The following is a 17,505-nucleotide window of genomic DNA, read 5'->3' on the forward strand; positions in this document are numbered from 1 at the left end:
TCTTTAAAAGAAAGAGGACTTGGCGGGCTGCTGCGCGACACTCTACCGAATAAGCCACGGACGCGACGCTGATATCGGTGTCAGTAACGCGCCTTATATCTTTAACGCCGCTGCGCGCGTCCCCCTCCCCCTTTGCTCGCTCCTCCGCTCTCCTCGCTCGCTGCAGCTGCGCGCGCACCCCTCTCTCTCGCGCGCCCGCCTTCTCTCTCAGTCTCCCGTCAAGAGCGGGTCGTGCGATGGATGTGCCGGAGGCAACGCTACCATCAACAACGAATGCAGTACAAACGAATGCCAGCACTGCACCCGTCGTTGGAGGTGACGGTACCGCGGTGGTTTCGCCGACGTTGGAAGACAAGGCGGCGCTGCGAAGGGCTCGTGAGACCGAACGTAAGCGGGCGAAGCGTGCAGCGAATGCCGAACTGCGTGCTCGCGAGGCCGAGTGCAAGCGGGCCAAGCGTGCAGCGGATGCCGAACTGCACGCTCGCGAGGCCAAGGACAAGCGGGCGAAGCGTGCAGAGGATGCCGAACTTCGCGCTCGCGAGGCCGAGGAGGGGCAGTCGCAGGGGCAGACGCTCCGGTGACTTAACAAAGCCACTATGTTACTTGCAGCGGCTTTGGGAAAAAACACTACATAAATGCCATGAAGTGGAATGAGTCTCCTTAACGCATTTTGTTAGACAGGTGTCACAACGATAACGAGACCATTTGACGACTTGTAGGCGCATTTGGGTGGCCATTAAAATACGTCGAAACAGGCTGAGATAGTTCAGCCATCGCCACTAAAACCAAACAGGAACTTTCAAACTGCTCTAAAGAAAAGGACAGCTATGTCTATCTAGCGCAAAACATTACATGCCTTTCCAGAGGCGTTGATCAAGCTAACAGCAAACATCAGATAATGGGCTGCCATCTATAAGGAATTGCGAGACTCTTCATGCCCCTTTAAGGAAATGACATTTCAACGCACTAGAGGCCGCATTTCGCTGTCGCGTTCAACTCCCAAAGGCGAAGCTTAAGAGTCCCCCAAGTTTTTTGTAGCACTCTTCTAGGCCAATATTGTAAAATAATTCCCAGCAGAGTGAGCACGCTATTTTTAATTCGTTACCTAATTGAGACATCTTCATATTTTAGGTAATTTCTATCAGTAGCAATCTAGTCCGTTTTGTATAAAAACATTACTCAACGGCAGGAAGGGAAGATGGAAGCTTGCGATGAAGATTACACAAACAGGGCTTTTATAGAGCTGACGTTTCGACAAGCGCACTTGTCTTCCTCAAAGCTAGAACGGAACAGAACATTGGCATTAAAGTTGCCCAGCAATACAATATTGTTACTCCACACGTGATTAGGGTATGATTAGGGATTAGGGATTAGGGATTAGGGCACACTAGACATAACTAATTGTTTTTCTTAACATGCTTGGTTTAAAGTCCTACCCCACGTTACCTCGCTTATCTAAAAAAACTGTACATTTTACCAATGAAGCCACATAACTTGAATTATACATCCCACAGCATAGCCGCCCACTGACACCAGCTGCATTCTCCAAAGTGAGGGCTTTAAATACTCCTGGAACGACTTAGAACTGTACTTCTTGCGTGGACTTTTCTGTTTCTGGTCACCGACGCTTGCGGACGCAGGTTGGCAGGATCGTCAGGAGCTGTGAAAGTGGCCGACTCTGGCCGTGCTTTCTCGTGTGCATTACTTCCCAAGGACTACCGTGTTTTCTACTCCCATTGCCCTCAGAATAAGGACTCAGACGCGCGTTGGTTCTGCAATGTGACTTGCAGGGTGCCCGTATGGGAATATTGACTTCCGATGACCGCCAAAAAGCTAGGCATAATAGGTGAGCGGCATAGGCGCGTATCAGATGTCGTAAGTCTGGCTTCTTAACATGAAGACAGATGAGGCCAAGAAGACTCTTCTGGATGCTGGCCTACTTACTCTCCGTAGAATACCGGCCCTGCCTCGTCATCAACCCAGAGAGGCAAGAGGTTTGTCTCAAGTTGCATTGAGTAGCCTTTGACATCGACGCACAGACTGTACGACCTTTAAGGGGGTACGGTGAAGTTAAAGAAGTCGTTCGAAACAAATCGAGAGACAAAGACTTCGAAGGAGTTGAATCAACCTCAGTATTCGTTCTGCTATTACTAAAGGAAGTCGTTACTACCGGTAACATACTCCACCAGATGCGTCTCGGGAGCGGCATGGCACTGGTAGTTGTGTCAGGAAGAGCACCGCTGTGTCTGCGTTGCCGGAACACTGAACACACTCGCCGTGACTGCAGGGTGCCCAGGTGAGGTGGTTGTAGCGCTTTTGGGCATGAGCAGGTGGACTCTACTCGTCTTTACGCCACTGCAGCAAGGCGAGCAACAAACACCGACCACACTGAATTAATGATAGATGAAGAGGAAGCAGAGAGGGCCGCAGTGTCCGAGACAGCGGGGGAGGCGTCTCATGCAGTGGCGACCAGCGAGGGAGAGATTGAGAAACCTAAGCAAGGCGCTGATGAATATACGATTATGGGCACTCCAATGCAACGGTGTTCGGCTCGGACGGAAACCCAACAGAAGCCTGAGCTAGTCATCAGCCCCGACGCTACTTTGGACATGGATACCGTCGGAAGTACGCCAGTAAAGCGATGCCTGATTGAGGGAGACGCGGCGTCCCAGCAGCGTCTGACTCTGGAATATCAAGGGCAGTGGCGAGTGGCCGGTCCCAAAAAGTCCCGCGGTGCTGGCCGCCTACACTCGTCGTCGCTTTGACGCGGTGGTGGTGGGACGATGCCTTGAGAATCAGCTGGACAGTGGGTTAGGTCTTGGTAAGGTAAGCGTTGTTTGCTCGGATTTTCTCGTCACGATGGTGACGATTATATTGGCCACGCTAAAGTTACGTGGGCTTTATGCCAAACGGCGGCAAAACAAGCTTTACCACTTGATTATAGAACAAGGTCTAGACAGTACAAGAAACTAAAATTGAGAGTGAAGAGCACGCTGAGCGAATGGTGCAGCCTTTAATGAGACTTTTGGATGCACGTGTGCCTTTGTAACGCAGTGGGTACATCTGCAGGGTGCCTCTTGTTCATTCGTCAGAGCTTCGATGCGAAAGTGGAATTAGTAACTACTGGGTAGGCGGGTTGTTTTGTTATATGTGATTTACCCTTACCCAGAGAAAAATGGAGAATCATCTGCGTGTACGCGTCCACTGTGATTGATGATAAAATAGAGTTTTTTGAAAAACTTGATGTGTATTTAATTGTGAACGTAAACTAACTTTTACCCGGCATTTCAACTGCGTTTGTTCGAGTATTGATAAATAAAGTTTTAGGCCATACAGAGATTTAATCACCACTATTTTAATTGATATTGTCGCGGTTTAACGTAAGCAGTGAACCGAGACGATGAGTCCGAGAACTGACGGCGTGTGTTTTTATGCAGGAGCCAAGAGCAGGAGAGCAAAACTATGGTGGCTAGAATTGGGAGGTGACGCCAACGGGAGCTCGGAGCCGCTCCTTCGTTTCGAGCAGCGCGGCGGTGGCGCTGTCGGCGGAATGGTGATGCTAGTTACGCGCGCGCGCCTTGAGCGCGCGGACCTTTCAAAGATGCTGTTGCTGAAGCATGATTCAGATAAATTGGCGATTCAGATAACTCACTGTGACGATGGCTGATAGAACGCCATTTCAAGCATTAAAAAGAATTGGCTGCCGCTGCAAGACTTCTGTGACGTTGAATCTGCGCAAATTAAAGCTTTCGTTCGCATATCCCTGCAGTGTTTTGGAGTGCAAGGCGACGGCGTTTTTTTAAAAAAAATATTACCAAAGTTCTGGGCGAGGAAAATAAAACAAATATTTATTGCACATCATATTATTAGGAAGATCTATTGCACATCATGGAATACAGGGTAAAATAAAATAAAATGAAAAAATACGCACATTTACATACGCTCGGGAGTAGTTAAAAATATTGAAACATTGCACACAGACAGCGCATCGCTTGGCACTAAGTAATAAGAGGCATACAATCACTTTCCACTCGGCAAAAAAAAAAAATCAATAGAGCTTAAAGTTACAATATCAAACTCAGAGCACGCGTCTAAGCTTCAGCAATTTCATTCTTTCCTGCTTAGCGTTTCGTTTGCTGTTCTGGGCTTTCACATGAAAGTGGAGCCTAGTAAGAACATAAAACTTGATAATTTTGTTTGTGAGGGACATACTGTGGTCAGGGCAGCCAACAAGTGTAAGCTTTCTTAACTGCAAGAAGGAAACCAAGTCCATGATGCTGTCAGGTTTGACTTCTGTAACACTGAAGCAGTGGGTAAAAGTGGTCTCGAGAGTGGTCACGAGTTCATTGAGCTTGACTGATGGGTACAGCAGGCCTCCTCGGTCAACAGCAGCCGTGAGGGATGCTGCAGCTGGAGATGGATCGTTCTCGCCTTGTAGGAGCTGCTGGCTGCACTCTGCACATTTGGTGCTTGCAACGCTTTTTCTTGCCACATATCCAGCCATGTAGAATATGAGTCTGGCATCGCTGCTTTGCACGACCATGTCTGCATGCTCGGTGCCGTGGCCGTATTCATTGAGCACTTCATGTGCTTCGGCAAGGTTTCCTACGTCAAGAAGCTCGTCTAATTTCCTCCGAGGAGTGAGGTCCTTTCCGTTGTCAGCTCCCAGCAGACTTCTCAGCAGTCCTGAGGACACATTGCTTCCTTTCGGTGGTTTTGCCAAATTCTGGAAGCTCAAAGTGTTGACCGAGATTAGGAACTGGGAGGCAGTCGGATGATCATTGCATCCAGACATTTGTCGGACGATTCCAAACAGCCTCTCCAGGGGGTCCTGACTCAAGCGGCATGTCATCATATAGCTGAAGTTCAACTTCATCGTCAGGTAGCGGAGAAGGTGTAGCGTGCTTGATAAGGTAACACGAAGCCCCTCGGCTGTACTGCGGCTTAGGAAACCTCCGGAGCCAGCAGCTGTTTCCCAATCGTCCAGGTAAGTCAAGAAGTTTTGAATGCACTTCTCGTGCATCCCTCCAGGCTTAAGTGCACCCGAACTGCACCTTGAAGTCATGGCCTCAATGAGCCTTCTCATTATTTCCACAAAGCTGACTGTCGCCGCTGTGCTCCCATGCTTTTCTTCGATGGTGCATTGTACAAGAAAAGGCCTCTGAGGACTTCATCACTGTAAAGCCGCACTGCATAATTTACCCTCATTTTCTCAAAGCCATTGGGATGCACAACCGATTTGCTAATATGAGGCATGGATTTGAGAGTCGTGTCATGCTGTTCATCAAGCTTCCGGGCACAGTCAATAGGGTCAACACTGGCATGGCCTTCTGGCAGTTTCACGCCCGTTCGAACAAAGGTGTTCCTCACACATTTAAGAAGGTGTGGGAAGTCCGAGATGAAGTGCAGAAAACGTTCTCGGTCTGTAGGGTGCTGCCTTCTACATACTGTATTTTCTTTCCTGCCGTGTATGCCGAATGAGTGCCACATGCTTCTGTTCCACGCAGCTCCATCAGTGGTGATAAAGTCTACGTGCAGACCGGCGTTTTCGCTCATGACTACTGCTTCGAGGATTATTTTGCCTAACGTCTCGGACTTCACATTGCTGCGTGATGCGAACACACCAATAATCTGGTGCCACGTGCCTGTAAAAGGCACGAACAATACTACAAGGCCATGGTCACATGCTACGGAGCGCTCACTCTCTGGTGTGAACTTCCCAAGGTCCACAAAACCTTCGATGGTGCCTATCGGTTCCCAAGCTAAAGTGTTCAGATAGCTTAATCTCATCAATTAACAGCCCACCATGGCGCTGGAACAAGTCCATAGATTTTGTTTTTTCCGCCACAGCAGCAAACACTTTTTCGCTCAGGCCGAATCCACTCCTGTAACGCTTGAGATATCGACGTAGTGATGTTCGAGAAGGCAACGCCATGATGTTGTTTTTGCGTATATGCTCATAGAGGCGTGGGCTTTTCATGGACATAATAAGGCACTCTAGAGCCCATTCACTTTCATACTTCATCCCTTTCGTGGATTTTCTTTTAGCCGCAGCAAAGCACGCCTTGACTTGTTGCTGCTGCTTAATGGGTAGGGCCTTCACCGCTTCTTCAAATGCTGTAGAATCATTCCGTGCATTCTTTTCTTTCATTTGTTTGATGAGTGATTTAGCCTGCAGGACACTCAGGCGACTCCTTTTCGCTTGCGCTGTTCGCAGCTTAAGCCTGTATGAAAGCTTTTGGGACTGGGCCACATTTTTGCCTTTTCTTCGCCTGTAGGACTCACGATTCAGGAGTAGTCTTCTGAGGTGCTTGCATTGTGGGCAGGCTTTTTCTGGCGTTGGAGCAACCCCACGGCAAGATGGGCTGAAGGTTCTGCCATCAAAAGTCTTCTTCTTGTACTTTAAATTCACTCCAAATTCACCAGTTTTACCAAACCCTCTGCATGGTATCATGGAGTCGACGTCGCGAAGCAACTCTTCTGCCATTTCGATGTCGGTAATGTCAAGGGTCTTTATTTTTGTGGCTTGCACAAAAGCTGTCTTGAAGTTTGTTTTCATCTGATGTCATTAGCACATACTTGTCAATAGTCAACTTGTCACCATCTAGTGCGCAAACTGTAAACACCGTGGCGTTGTCGGCTCCAGCAATTAGATGTCGAGCCCAGTAAGCGCTGGGAAGACCACACTTGCGGACGTCGGGAATTGCGGGCACATTCGGAACAGGTATTTGGTTACTGTCGCTTTCTGTGCTGTACGAGCCAGCTGTCTCCTCGCAAGCAGACGTGCTTGGTTCCTGACGCCGAATTTTCGATGGTAGGCCGCAAGTGGATGTTCTTGACGTCCTTTTCTTCGGCACTTTCTTTGAAAGATACGCAGGAACATTTGGGAATATGGTTGGCACCGCGTCAGATTTCAGCACCGGTTTCCCTCGGGGAATCTGAACAGTTTCGCCGTTTATCACATGCGTGTAAAAACGCTCAATAAACTGCTCGTCGAAATGAAGCTCACATAGCGCCGACTTCACGTCCAACGACTTGTCGGCACGGGGTACGGCTCGTTGCCAGGCTTCGAAGAGGGCAGGGTCTTTGGGAACAGAGAAAAGAGAAGCACGCTGACCTTGCTCCCTCGATGACACATAGCCGCTCGTGCAGCCAGGAGCAAAGCAGTGGCGTTGCCTCGCTTTCGTAGTGCTGGAGTTCATCCTAAGGTCGGCACTCACACTGTCATGTCAGCAACTAAATACATTTTGCCATAAGCGAGACATCAACGCGGAAAACTGCACACACCCAGACACGCTTCCAGAGGCGAACCAGCGAACCCAGCGGCGAGTCGACGAGAGAGCGCGGAGCGCGCGCTTCGCCCGCATCACTATGCCGACAGGAGCGCCGTGGTGGCCGTCGCGGCGGCGCTTGAAAACGAGGATCGCGCGCGCTCGGCGAATATGCGGGCGCTGGCGTCACCTCCCAATTCTAGCCACCATAGCAAAACGAAAGCACGTCGTTTTCTTCAGTCTCCCTTTTCACGATGCTGTTGGCGCACAAATCGTCTTCGTTCTTTGTTTCGGGCACGGCATTTCGCCCATGTGGATATACGGCCTTCTCGATTCTCAAGCCGCGTGTGAGCGCTGTCATCGAGAGTGAAGTACATGCGGGCGAGCTTCTGTTGAGCATTCCACTGGTTGATGTCGGCAACGCGTTTGTAATGCTCAAGCCAATCTTCAACATCTTCAGGTGGGGCACCACTAAAGCGATCAGGCACAAGCGGCTGAAGAAGTGTTACCTGGGCTGGATTAGAAACATGACTGTCTTGTATCCCTTGGACCAACTGTGGCTGGCTGGCGGAGTTCATTGGAAGAGGTAGTTAATGCCTGGTAGAATGTTCGTCGAAGGAGGTCAGCTCAGGAGATAGGCCTAGCAACCGCCGACTTAAGCGGTGCACTAGTGTCGTAACAGGTGGCTGCGTGTCGGGACTTGATGAACGGCTCCCAGATGGGGTGTTGAGCATCGGCAGGCTTGCTACCCAGCACCTCCACCAGTGTCGCGGTTCAACGTAAGCAGTGCACCGAGATGTTGAGTCCGAAAACCAACGGCGTGTGTTTTATGCAGGAGCCAAGAGCAGGAGACCAAAACAAAAGCACGTCGTCATCTTCGGTCTCCTTTTTTACGAGGCTGTTGGTGTGCACATCGTCTTCGTTTATTGTTTCAGGCATGGCGATATGATGGCGAAGGCTCTGCTAGAGGACGTGGGTGAAAGTCTTTGCAGTGTAAAAGAGGTTATGTTTATCCACTTTCAGCGTTCAAGGTGTGCTGCACTTGACAGAGTATACGTGTCTTCTGAAATCATCCCCTCGTGCCAAGATTACAGAGTTACACTTGTTACATCTAGTGATCATTGTTCGTTTTATTCTCAATGAGTAAACATAAAATATATAACAATAATTTCTCTTGGGATCACTGGAAAAATATGGAAAGCTATTAAAACATAAATGGTTTAATCGCATTATTCTAGAGGGCATAAAAAACTTAGCAAGTAGAGTACTTGAATCTTGGGGACACAAGTGTGAACTGTTTAAACAAACCATTAAACTGAAAGCACCTGAGAGAGCCAGTATCCTGAGACATGCTGAAAGAATGCGCATGCGTGAAAACTTGCAACAGTTTAGAGCGCAAGAATGTACCCAGGCCGGTACATTTTCAGAGGAGATCAACAGAACAAAACAGAAGCTAGAGTTAATAGACCAAGAACGTTATCGCGGAGCAGTGATTCGAGCTCGAATAGAAAACTTGGTAGTGAGAGAAATGCCAACAAAACGAGCTCTTAGAGCTGAGAAGAGACATGCCCGTAAGAGTAAAATAGGAGAAATAGAATATAAAGAAACAAGGTACTATACGAGCGATGCAATAGCCGGTGCGTTTTTTGAATAATACAAAGAGTTATTCACACCAACCAATATACGCGCAGATTGTTTTAAAAGTGATATCATTTTAGTAACGCCAAGATTTCATGACAAAAGGAAAGAAGTTTTAGAATTGGCCAAAGAGAGCTAGAAGTTGAAAAAGCAATTCATAAGTTAAACAATGGTAAGTCTTCAGGACTTGATGGCCTGAGTGCTGCATTATACAAGGAATTTGAAGATGTAATATCACCTATTCTGAAGGAGGTATTTAACGAGGCTTTAAAAGTAAACAACTTCCACCATCGTTCTCTTCAGCCCACATGGTCTTAGGCCGCGTTCACACTGAGCATTCCGGCTGCCGAAAGTGCTCCGAATCCGGTTCGGTGGCGGCGGGATCCGCCGAAAGGGCCCTCTCCGCGCCGATCGCTCTCGGACCGATTTTTGCGGTGTCTGCCGCCGAATCGGTCACCGCGGACCAATAGGAGCGCTACTCAAGGAATTTCGAAAAATGGCAGTCAAGCCCTACTCACTTGTTATGCCGCAGTGCACGTAACTGAATGTTGAAACCAACGGGAGTTTAACCTACTCTGTGCCTACTTCCCCTCCGTATTTTGTGAAAGAGGTGACCGAGCTTGCTGTTGGCGTGATCGAGCTTGTTGCAGTCTTGCAGAGCAAAACGAACCCACCAACGCCGCTGGCGTCGGTGGTTTTTCTGCTCTTCGTGCATTACAAGAGAGCCACTTGCCAGCAAAGTAAGCAGTACTGTCTTTTCTTGCTTTTTGTGTACAAGAATCGTCGAAGTATACACCACCGCATAGCGTAGTAGTGTTTGCGAGCCGCGACAACCACCGGGTGACAGCGGATCCATCCCACGTTCGCCCCGTAGTAGATGGCATATTCGGCGGGGTGGGGCGCGTCCAGTGCGAACGACGTTGCGTTGCGGCGGCAGGGTAATTTCGGTCACTCTAGAAAGCGGATGTTTCAGTGTGAACTAGGCATGAATACCTAACACAGAAGATCCCGCCAAGTTAAGAAATTTACTACATATAGACCAATTATCCTAACTAATGTTGACTACAAAATATTTATGAAAATATTAGCCAGAAGACTCCAGTCAAATATGACAAAACTGGTTTGCGTCCCACCACGGTGCAATAAAAATAAGTTAGGTGTGGGCGCTCCGCCCGATGGCGCGTCCACATAATGTTCACCTCTTTCCTCCTTTAGGGCCCCATGTCGCAGCACCTCCCACGCAACCGCGGCCGGCGCATGTACCATAAAGGGCTAGCTGCATGCGAAGCCAATGCGTCACGTCAGTAGTGGCATTGCACATGTGAGAAGCATAATCCTTTTATTTTCTAACGCCGTGCAGCCAATTCCGGCGTTCGCTGCACGTCGCATTTTTCGGTCGCGAGCAGGGTCGCGAGAAACGCGGTATGCGTTGCTTGCTCTAGTTGCTTGCGTGCACGGTCAAAAAATGCAGTGAGGTGAAAAAAAAAGAAAAAAAAACGAGCGTTCGCCTCGTCGCAATAGGTTTCTTTAGCCCCATGTCGCAGCGCCCCCCACGAAACTGCGGCCGGCGCATGTAATAAAGGCGAACATTGTCTGGACGTGCTCTCTCTCGGACGCTTCTCGAGAGACGAGCTGGAAGGTTGTCACGGCACGCTGCTGCAACGAACGCTTCTGGCGTCTCTCCACATTCTCTTGTTCTACTCATCACTGAGGCGGCTCCACATGTAGGGGAGCCTAAGAGAGGAGATAATCGCACCGTCAAGATTTCAACCCCTCACCCAACTGGAAGATGCTTCTAACAGCCAGCCAGCGGACCCCCCACCCAAGAATCATCCCGGTCAGGGCTTCCGATCGGCACTCCACCAAACGGCCCCACCACCACAGGAAACCAAGTAAGCCCGCATCTTTTTGCTGAACATCATGCGGCATCCGAGCATACAGCTATGGACTACCAGGAAAGCTGGACTCCCGCGACCCAAGCCACCAACCTCCCCGCAGCCACAGACCCTATTTCAGACCATAATGTTGAGGCCTAAAGCATCTAACATTACCCAGATTCCACCGTACCAGTTTGTGTATAGAATTCGTCTAAGTTTCTTCCTCCAATAAAGGAGTTGTACATGCACTGCAGACTCCTCACCAAGTCTAACCTAGGAGTAGTTTATTCCTACACAGAGCAAGCTGCACATCTACTGCTGAACCTAGAGCCCCTGATCATTGATGATCCAATTGTGCAGTTTAGTACATATGTTGCACTCCGTGAAGGGCGCATAAGAGGCGTGATTCACAGAATCAAGGGATTAAATGAAGGGCAGTTAATGCAACGCCAGCCAAGTTCAACTCACAAAATCGAGTCAGCACGGCCTCTCGGGTCGTCTAACACAGCTCTAATCACGTTTAACGGTTCAAACCTGCCAGAATACGTGGCTTTTGATTCAGTACGTTTCCCTGTGCACAAATACAGACCCAAGATAACTTGATGCTTGAACTGCTTAGGGTTAGGACACAGAGCTGACATTTGTACAGCCCTGAAAAGGGACCTAGGAGTTTGCACAAAGTGCCATACGAAACGTCCGGAGGATTTTATCTGTACTCCGAAATGCATACACTGCAATGAAACCCATGACACGCGCTCGCCTGACTGTCCAAAGGTAGCAGCAGCTACTGCTGCTCTTCGTAAGTGAATGAACAAACCACACAAGCCAGCGGCACCCTATTCCTCGCCAAACCGCTGCGCGTCAGGGAAAAGCACCGAGAAGACACAACAGTCAAAGGAACGAAACTTTTCGTCTCTTGCAACCGATCAACTAACAATCACACCGCAGACGCGCCCGCAGTCGGCAACACAAACTCTGACGCCGCTAGCGTCCCCCACCACATGTGCAGCTAAGGTACATAACACACAGTCTCCACCTGATGCCTCACCTGCACCACAGATGCATCCAAGCGTTCTGCAAGAAATTGCCGAACTACGAAACACCCAGAAAAAGTATCTGCAAATTATGAGTGACCAACAGAAAACTATTGATGAACTTAAAACTGGGATTATCTGATTGAAGGAACAAAACGCTACCAGAGACGCTCTTACCTTGAGTCAAGGGCAACTCCCCCCCCCCCAAGCATCAGCAATACCAGCGTCGCTTCGAGCAATTCGCTGCATAGCTACAGCACATGCGACGCATTACTGAGACACTCAAACTAAAAATGTCGGCTAAAGGTAACAAAAGCATCCGGCCTATTGCAAGTGCAGATGAAGAAGAAATCATAGATTCAGAATCATGCCCTTGATAGTTCAGTAGAATGCGAGAACCCTTCCCAATAAAGTTGATGACTTCCTTTACATCATAAACGCTCTAGAAAAAACTCCCGATATCATTTGCGTGCAGGAACCTGGTAAATAATGCCCCATTTTAGGCTATGCTGGCGTTTCATCTGGTCGATGTGTTACGTAGACAAAGAAGAACCTCCCGGCGGTCCACGACCTCCTTTTTTTAGTTTCATTCTCGTGCATTCAGACTCGTACCGATATAGAGGGCCAGACATACGAAATAATAAACTGCTACAGCCCTCCTAAATCAAGTATTGTGGAGCTACCCCTCAGTAGAATATACCCTAAAGGTCCAACCTTAATTCTGGGAGACTTTAACGCACCATGCGTCTTCTGGGGATATTCACTAGATTCTTCTGAAGGGAAGCAACTCAAAAAAAGCTTTAAAAGACGGTGGCTTTAGCCTCCTCAACACGCCAGGCCAATACACAAACATTGATGGCGCGAATCAGAATAATGCATCGTCCCAGACCTCACGTGGGTTAGGCACCTACCAATAGGTATACGCACTTGAACGTATGGCCCGACAATATTGGCAGCGACCACTCACCAATTGTGATTGCCTGGGGCAAAAATTTTGATATGTCAAAGGAGTATTCCTTCAATTACTGGAACAAGTATGGGCCTTATATGAATGGATGTCCTAAAACACTCACCCTTGACGAATTTACAAAACATATACGAGACGCGACAAGAAAGTCAAGCGAAACCTCCAAAAAGATTCCTCAAAAGCCTGCGCCAGATAGGCACCTCTTAAACTTGTAGAAGGCACGCATAACTGCTTTACATGCATACAAAACTGAAAAATCAGCTCGCAATTGCCTGAAGCTTAAGCTTATTACTAGACAAGCATTAAAGTACGCATGCCAGCTACGTAGGCAAAAGTGGCCGGATTGCTGCAACCAGTTACATAGTAGGATTAATATTTAAAGGCTATAGAACATTGTCAAATCATTGGAAGGCCGGGGCAAAACTCAAACAGCCGCTGAAAAACTCTGTTTGGCTTTTCATTCATCAGCACCAGCCACTGCTGATACGTGTGCCAACACATTTTTTCCACAACTGGCAAGGCATCCGGAGTATCCAAAATGGCCAGAGGAAAAACAAAGTAACGACATAAAGGATGCTTCCTTCACAATTCAAGAACTTATAATAGCACTAAAGGAGTCAAATTTTAAAACAACTTCGGGCCCTGATATGATTAGCTACAACCAATTACAACAACTGACAGAGAACCAACTAACCCCTCTTCTTTCTATGATCAATCAAGTAAGGGAAGATGGCAATCTCCCTAAAGAGTGGAAACATTCAAATGTTATACCACTGCCTAAACCAAACAAACCTAGGACGACTGCAAGTAACCTTCGGCCAATCTCGTTAAATTCAGTAATCGGAAAGGTGATGGAGTGAATGGTAAACAAGCGCCTCACATAGATGCGAGACAACGGGGAGCACTATCAATGCACCCAAAGTGGCTTTAGGCCCACCTGCCTACACAAAACACACTCCGGCGCCTATACGAGGGCGTACTAAAGAACCCCCCACCTTATTGGCCGAGCACTATTGTAGGTATTGACGTGAAGAAGGCTTTCGATTCGATGCCCCCTGATACTATACTACGAGAGCTGTCAGAGCTGCCTGTTGGTAGACGGTTGTACAATTACGTCCGGATTTTTCTCCAGGACAGAACCTTTTTTATAAAAATAGGCTCTTTCACCAGTCAATCATACTCCAACAAAATCAGAGTTCCGCAGGGAGCCATTATTTCTCCAGCACTGTTTAACACAACAATGCGCCCACTTGCCTCTCTTCTAAATGAAGTCCAGTCCATCTCGGCGGGAATCTATGCCGACGACGTTACAATTTGGTGTAACGCGCGAGATATCTCTACGGAACAGCAGCAATTCCAGAAGGTGATTGATGTTATCACCACTTTCCTTGGCAGGCAAGATTGCCAGATTTCACCGGAAAAGACAGAATTTATAGTTGTTCTCAAACTTACAAACCACAGCAAGCAGCAATTTCTTCGAGGTAAAATCCAACCTACTGTACGCAACCCAAGCCTACAGCGGAAAGAGAACATTAGGGTACTTGGAAATATATAGCAACAAAACGCCAAGTTCACTCAATAGGTAGAAAATACGCTGTGCACAAAGAAACAGACAATAAGAGTGCAGCGACAGTTGACACATTGCGCCTGAGGCCTATCCGAAGGTCAAATTAAAAGGCTCGCACAAACGCTCGTCCACGCAAGGCTCCTATATGGACTACACTTCCTGCCAATGACACGGACCCAGCTTGAAAAACTTGAATGCATCAACAAAACATGCATTCACATTGCCACAGGGCTACCGAAATTCACTAAAGTCGAAGACGTGTACGGAAAAGGTCTAATTCTTCCTTTACGTGACTATGTAGAGCCTGCACTGCAAGCTCAAAATGAGCGCCTCAGGCTAACCCGTCCAGGAAGAGCCATCAGAAACGAGCTAGGTCTAAGCAACCAAGACCTGCCTCAAATTATTCGCACCATTCCGTCATGGGAATATATTACCGTGACAGACCATCGGCCGCTTCCAAAACACATGAGCCAAGCCTCGCACAATCAGCAAAGAGCATACTACGCTCTGCGGCATATTGAACACCTTGAAAGTAAACCTAACGAAGAAGATATAATCTACACAGACGCCTCATGCACTTTAGAAGGCTCCAACACAGGGGCACTTTCAACCTTATAACAGGGGAAGCATACTCATTCTTTATAACTCAACCCTGCTTACTGCGCGAAGCAGCTGAAGGGTACGCTATTTCGGAAGCTCTAGCCCATTACAATCAAACAGGAGCATCGCCAAATGTTATTCACACCTTCACAGATACGCAGCAAGTGCTTCAAACACTTAAAACTAGAAGAAAGCTACCAGCGTACGCCAGGAACATCGTGCACTATGCCGCAAAACTTCAAGAACGATCAGTCCGGTACGAGTTCAATGGATTTCTGGACACACAAATATGCCTGGACCCGACCGAGTTCATTAACGAGCCTTGCAGCATCATAGCAAGAAATGACTCGGGGATGTGAGCTCGAAGCAGGCCGCAACAATGACGCAAGATGAGACCCATGAAGGCAACTACCGATTGAAAGTTCAACGCCGACGGCAATTAAGGTTCAAGTTAGAAGAAGCTACAAATCACGATGCCCCACCCCCACGATCACCCGCATCTACAAGGTAACACTCAGAAGATTGCAAACACGAAGTTTCACGACAATCTCGGTCCTTCGAAATATACACCTGACAAAGTTCTCTGACCCCTACTGTGACTACTGCCACGAGCCCGCAACGACGGAGCATATCCTCTAGGAATGCCCCGTTCACGAATCAAGCCGAGCTGCTTTTATGAAAAAATTCCAACCTACCCTGCCTCAGCTACAGCAAGACATGGCAGGGACTACCAACTGGATAATTGAAGACCCACTCATCAGAGCCAGGCTGAACCTGTGGTGTGCTGCCTTGTGCACCATCGCCATTTCCTGCCCTGCAGTAACAAGCTGACCAGTTTGAGGTCACCAGAGTTTTTTTTTATTTCATTTTGCTGAAGCTAACAAGCGAGAGCACTATGTAAATAGTCAAATAAAGTTTTAATTCAATGAATCAATCAATGAATTAATGGACGCGCTCTCCTTCGCGGTGGGCGGAGAGTGTCCGCGCCTAAATTATTTTTCTTACACCGTGGTTACCACCAAGCTTTTGGCATAAAAGAAAGAAAAATAATGACCAACATAAACATCGCACGATCAATCATAGAAAGTTGAGACGCTATGCATCTAAATGTCGCCATGCTTCAAATTGACCTCGAAAATGCATTTGATCGCGTGTCGCACAATTTGCTCTTTTCATTACTTGAGCACATGAACGTAGAGAGTTTGATTAGCGACGTAATGCGCATGGCTTACACAGGATGCAAGACAAGATTGGTAATGAATAAAACTGCGGGTGAGCGTATACCTGTGTTGTGGTGAGTGAGACAGAGTGCCCGCTATCGCCCCTCCTTTTTGCTATTTTTATCGAGCACTTCTGTCAAAGCGTAATTAATAACAGTGAAATGAGCGGACTTATATTGCATGAAGCTGAGGTTACGCTCCTTGCACACACTGCCGATATTGCAGTTTTCTGTACAAATCATGCGAGTATAATGCATGCTGTAAATGCCGTGGAAACTTTTTGCCAGGTTAGTGGTAGTGCCGTGAATGGGGATAAGTGCCTTGGCTTCTAGCATGGGAAATGGGACGTCACACCAAAAATATTTCCAAACATTAAATGGCAGGAAACAGCGGTGATGTTTTAGGAGTGCCGCTGAATTTCTTTCATGAAAGTGAACCATATTGCTAAAAAGAAATACAAGCATTGCGCAATGATGTAGAAAAATGGAAAGGTTGGGGTATTTCGATAATCGCACAAACCACAACCTGCAACTTGTTTCTAGTGAGCAAGCTGTGGTACGTAACGCAGGTTTTGCCCTGTAGTAGAATAAGTGTACAGAAAATACACAGAGTATTTGCACTTTTCATACAGAGCTCTGTCTGGGAAAGATCAAGCCGCACAAACCTCTTCAGAAAAGTTTGAGATGGGGGGCTCAGATCAGTTCATTTGCACAGAAGACAACTTGTTAATCGTTAGCTTTTTCTGAGTGATGTCGATGACGCTTTTTTGAGAACTGTTATAAAACTAAGGTCATCTAGAGTGCTGCTGGGGTTTCTCGTATCATCATCAAATGTGCAAGCACCGATACAAAGGTATTTAGGGAAACTTGTTTCGTCTTTCTACTATATTGTGCAGGCCCAGGACATGATGTCCTGAAACTTGTTAAAAGAATGTTTGTAGGGCCAGGGGTAAAACTTTCTTCTTTAAATTGCAAACAGGTATTTCACCAGGTAAAAGGTGATTGCAAGATAGTGGAATGAATATTCGTCCCATTGAGCACACCTTGCCACTTGTGTAGTGAAGCGGAAAATTTTGAACACGTCTTTATAGATTGCTGGAGAGGGGTCTTTTTGTGAGACATATTGCAGAGAACCTTGAAAAAAGAATTACCGTTGAGTCCACATGGGATCCGTTCTCTTTTGGTTAAAAATGAGGCAGGCGTACCTTATGATCCAATCATGTCTGGGCCTGCGCAGTATATGAAAAACCTGATGTGTCTTTGAAAACGTGGATGTAGAAGTGCTATCTGTAGGCTAATATTTTTGCAAATCTGTGTGTTTCTTTCTTTGAA

The sequence above is a fragment of the Rhipicephalus microplus genome, chromosome 2, assembly GCF_043290135.1.
Source record: "Rhipicephalus microplus isolate Deutch F79 chromosome 2, USDA_Rmic, whole genome shotgun sequence".
Taxonomy (NCBI): Eukaryota; Metazoa; Arthropoda; class Arachnida; order Ixodida; family Ixodidae; genus Rhipicephalus; species Rhipicephalus microplus.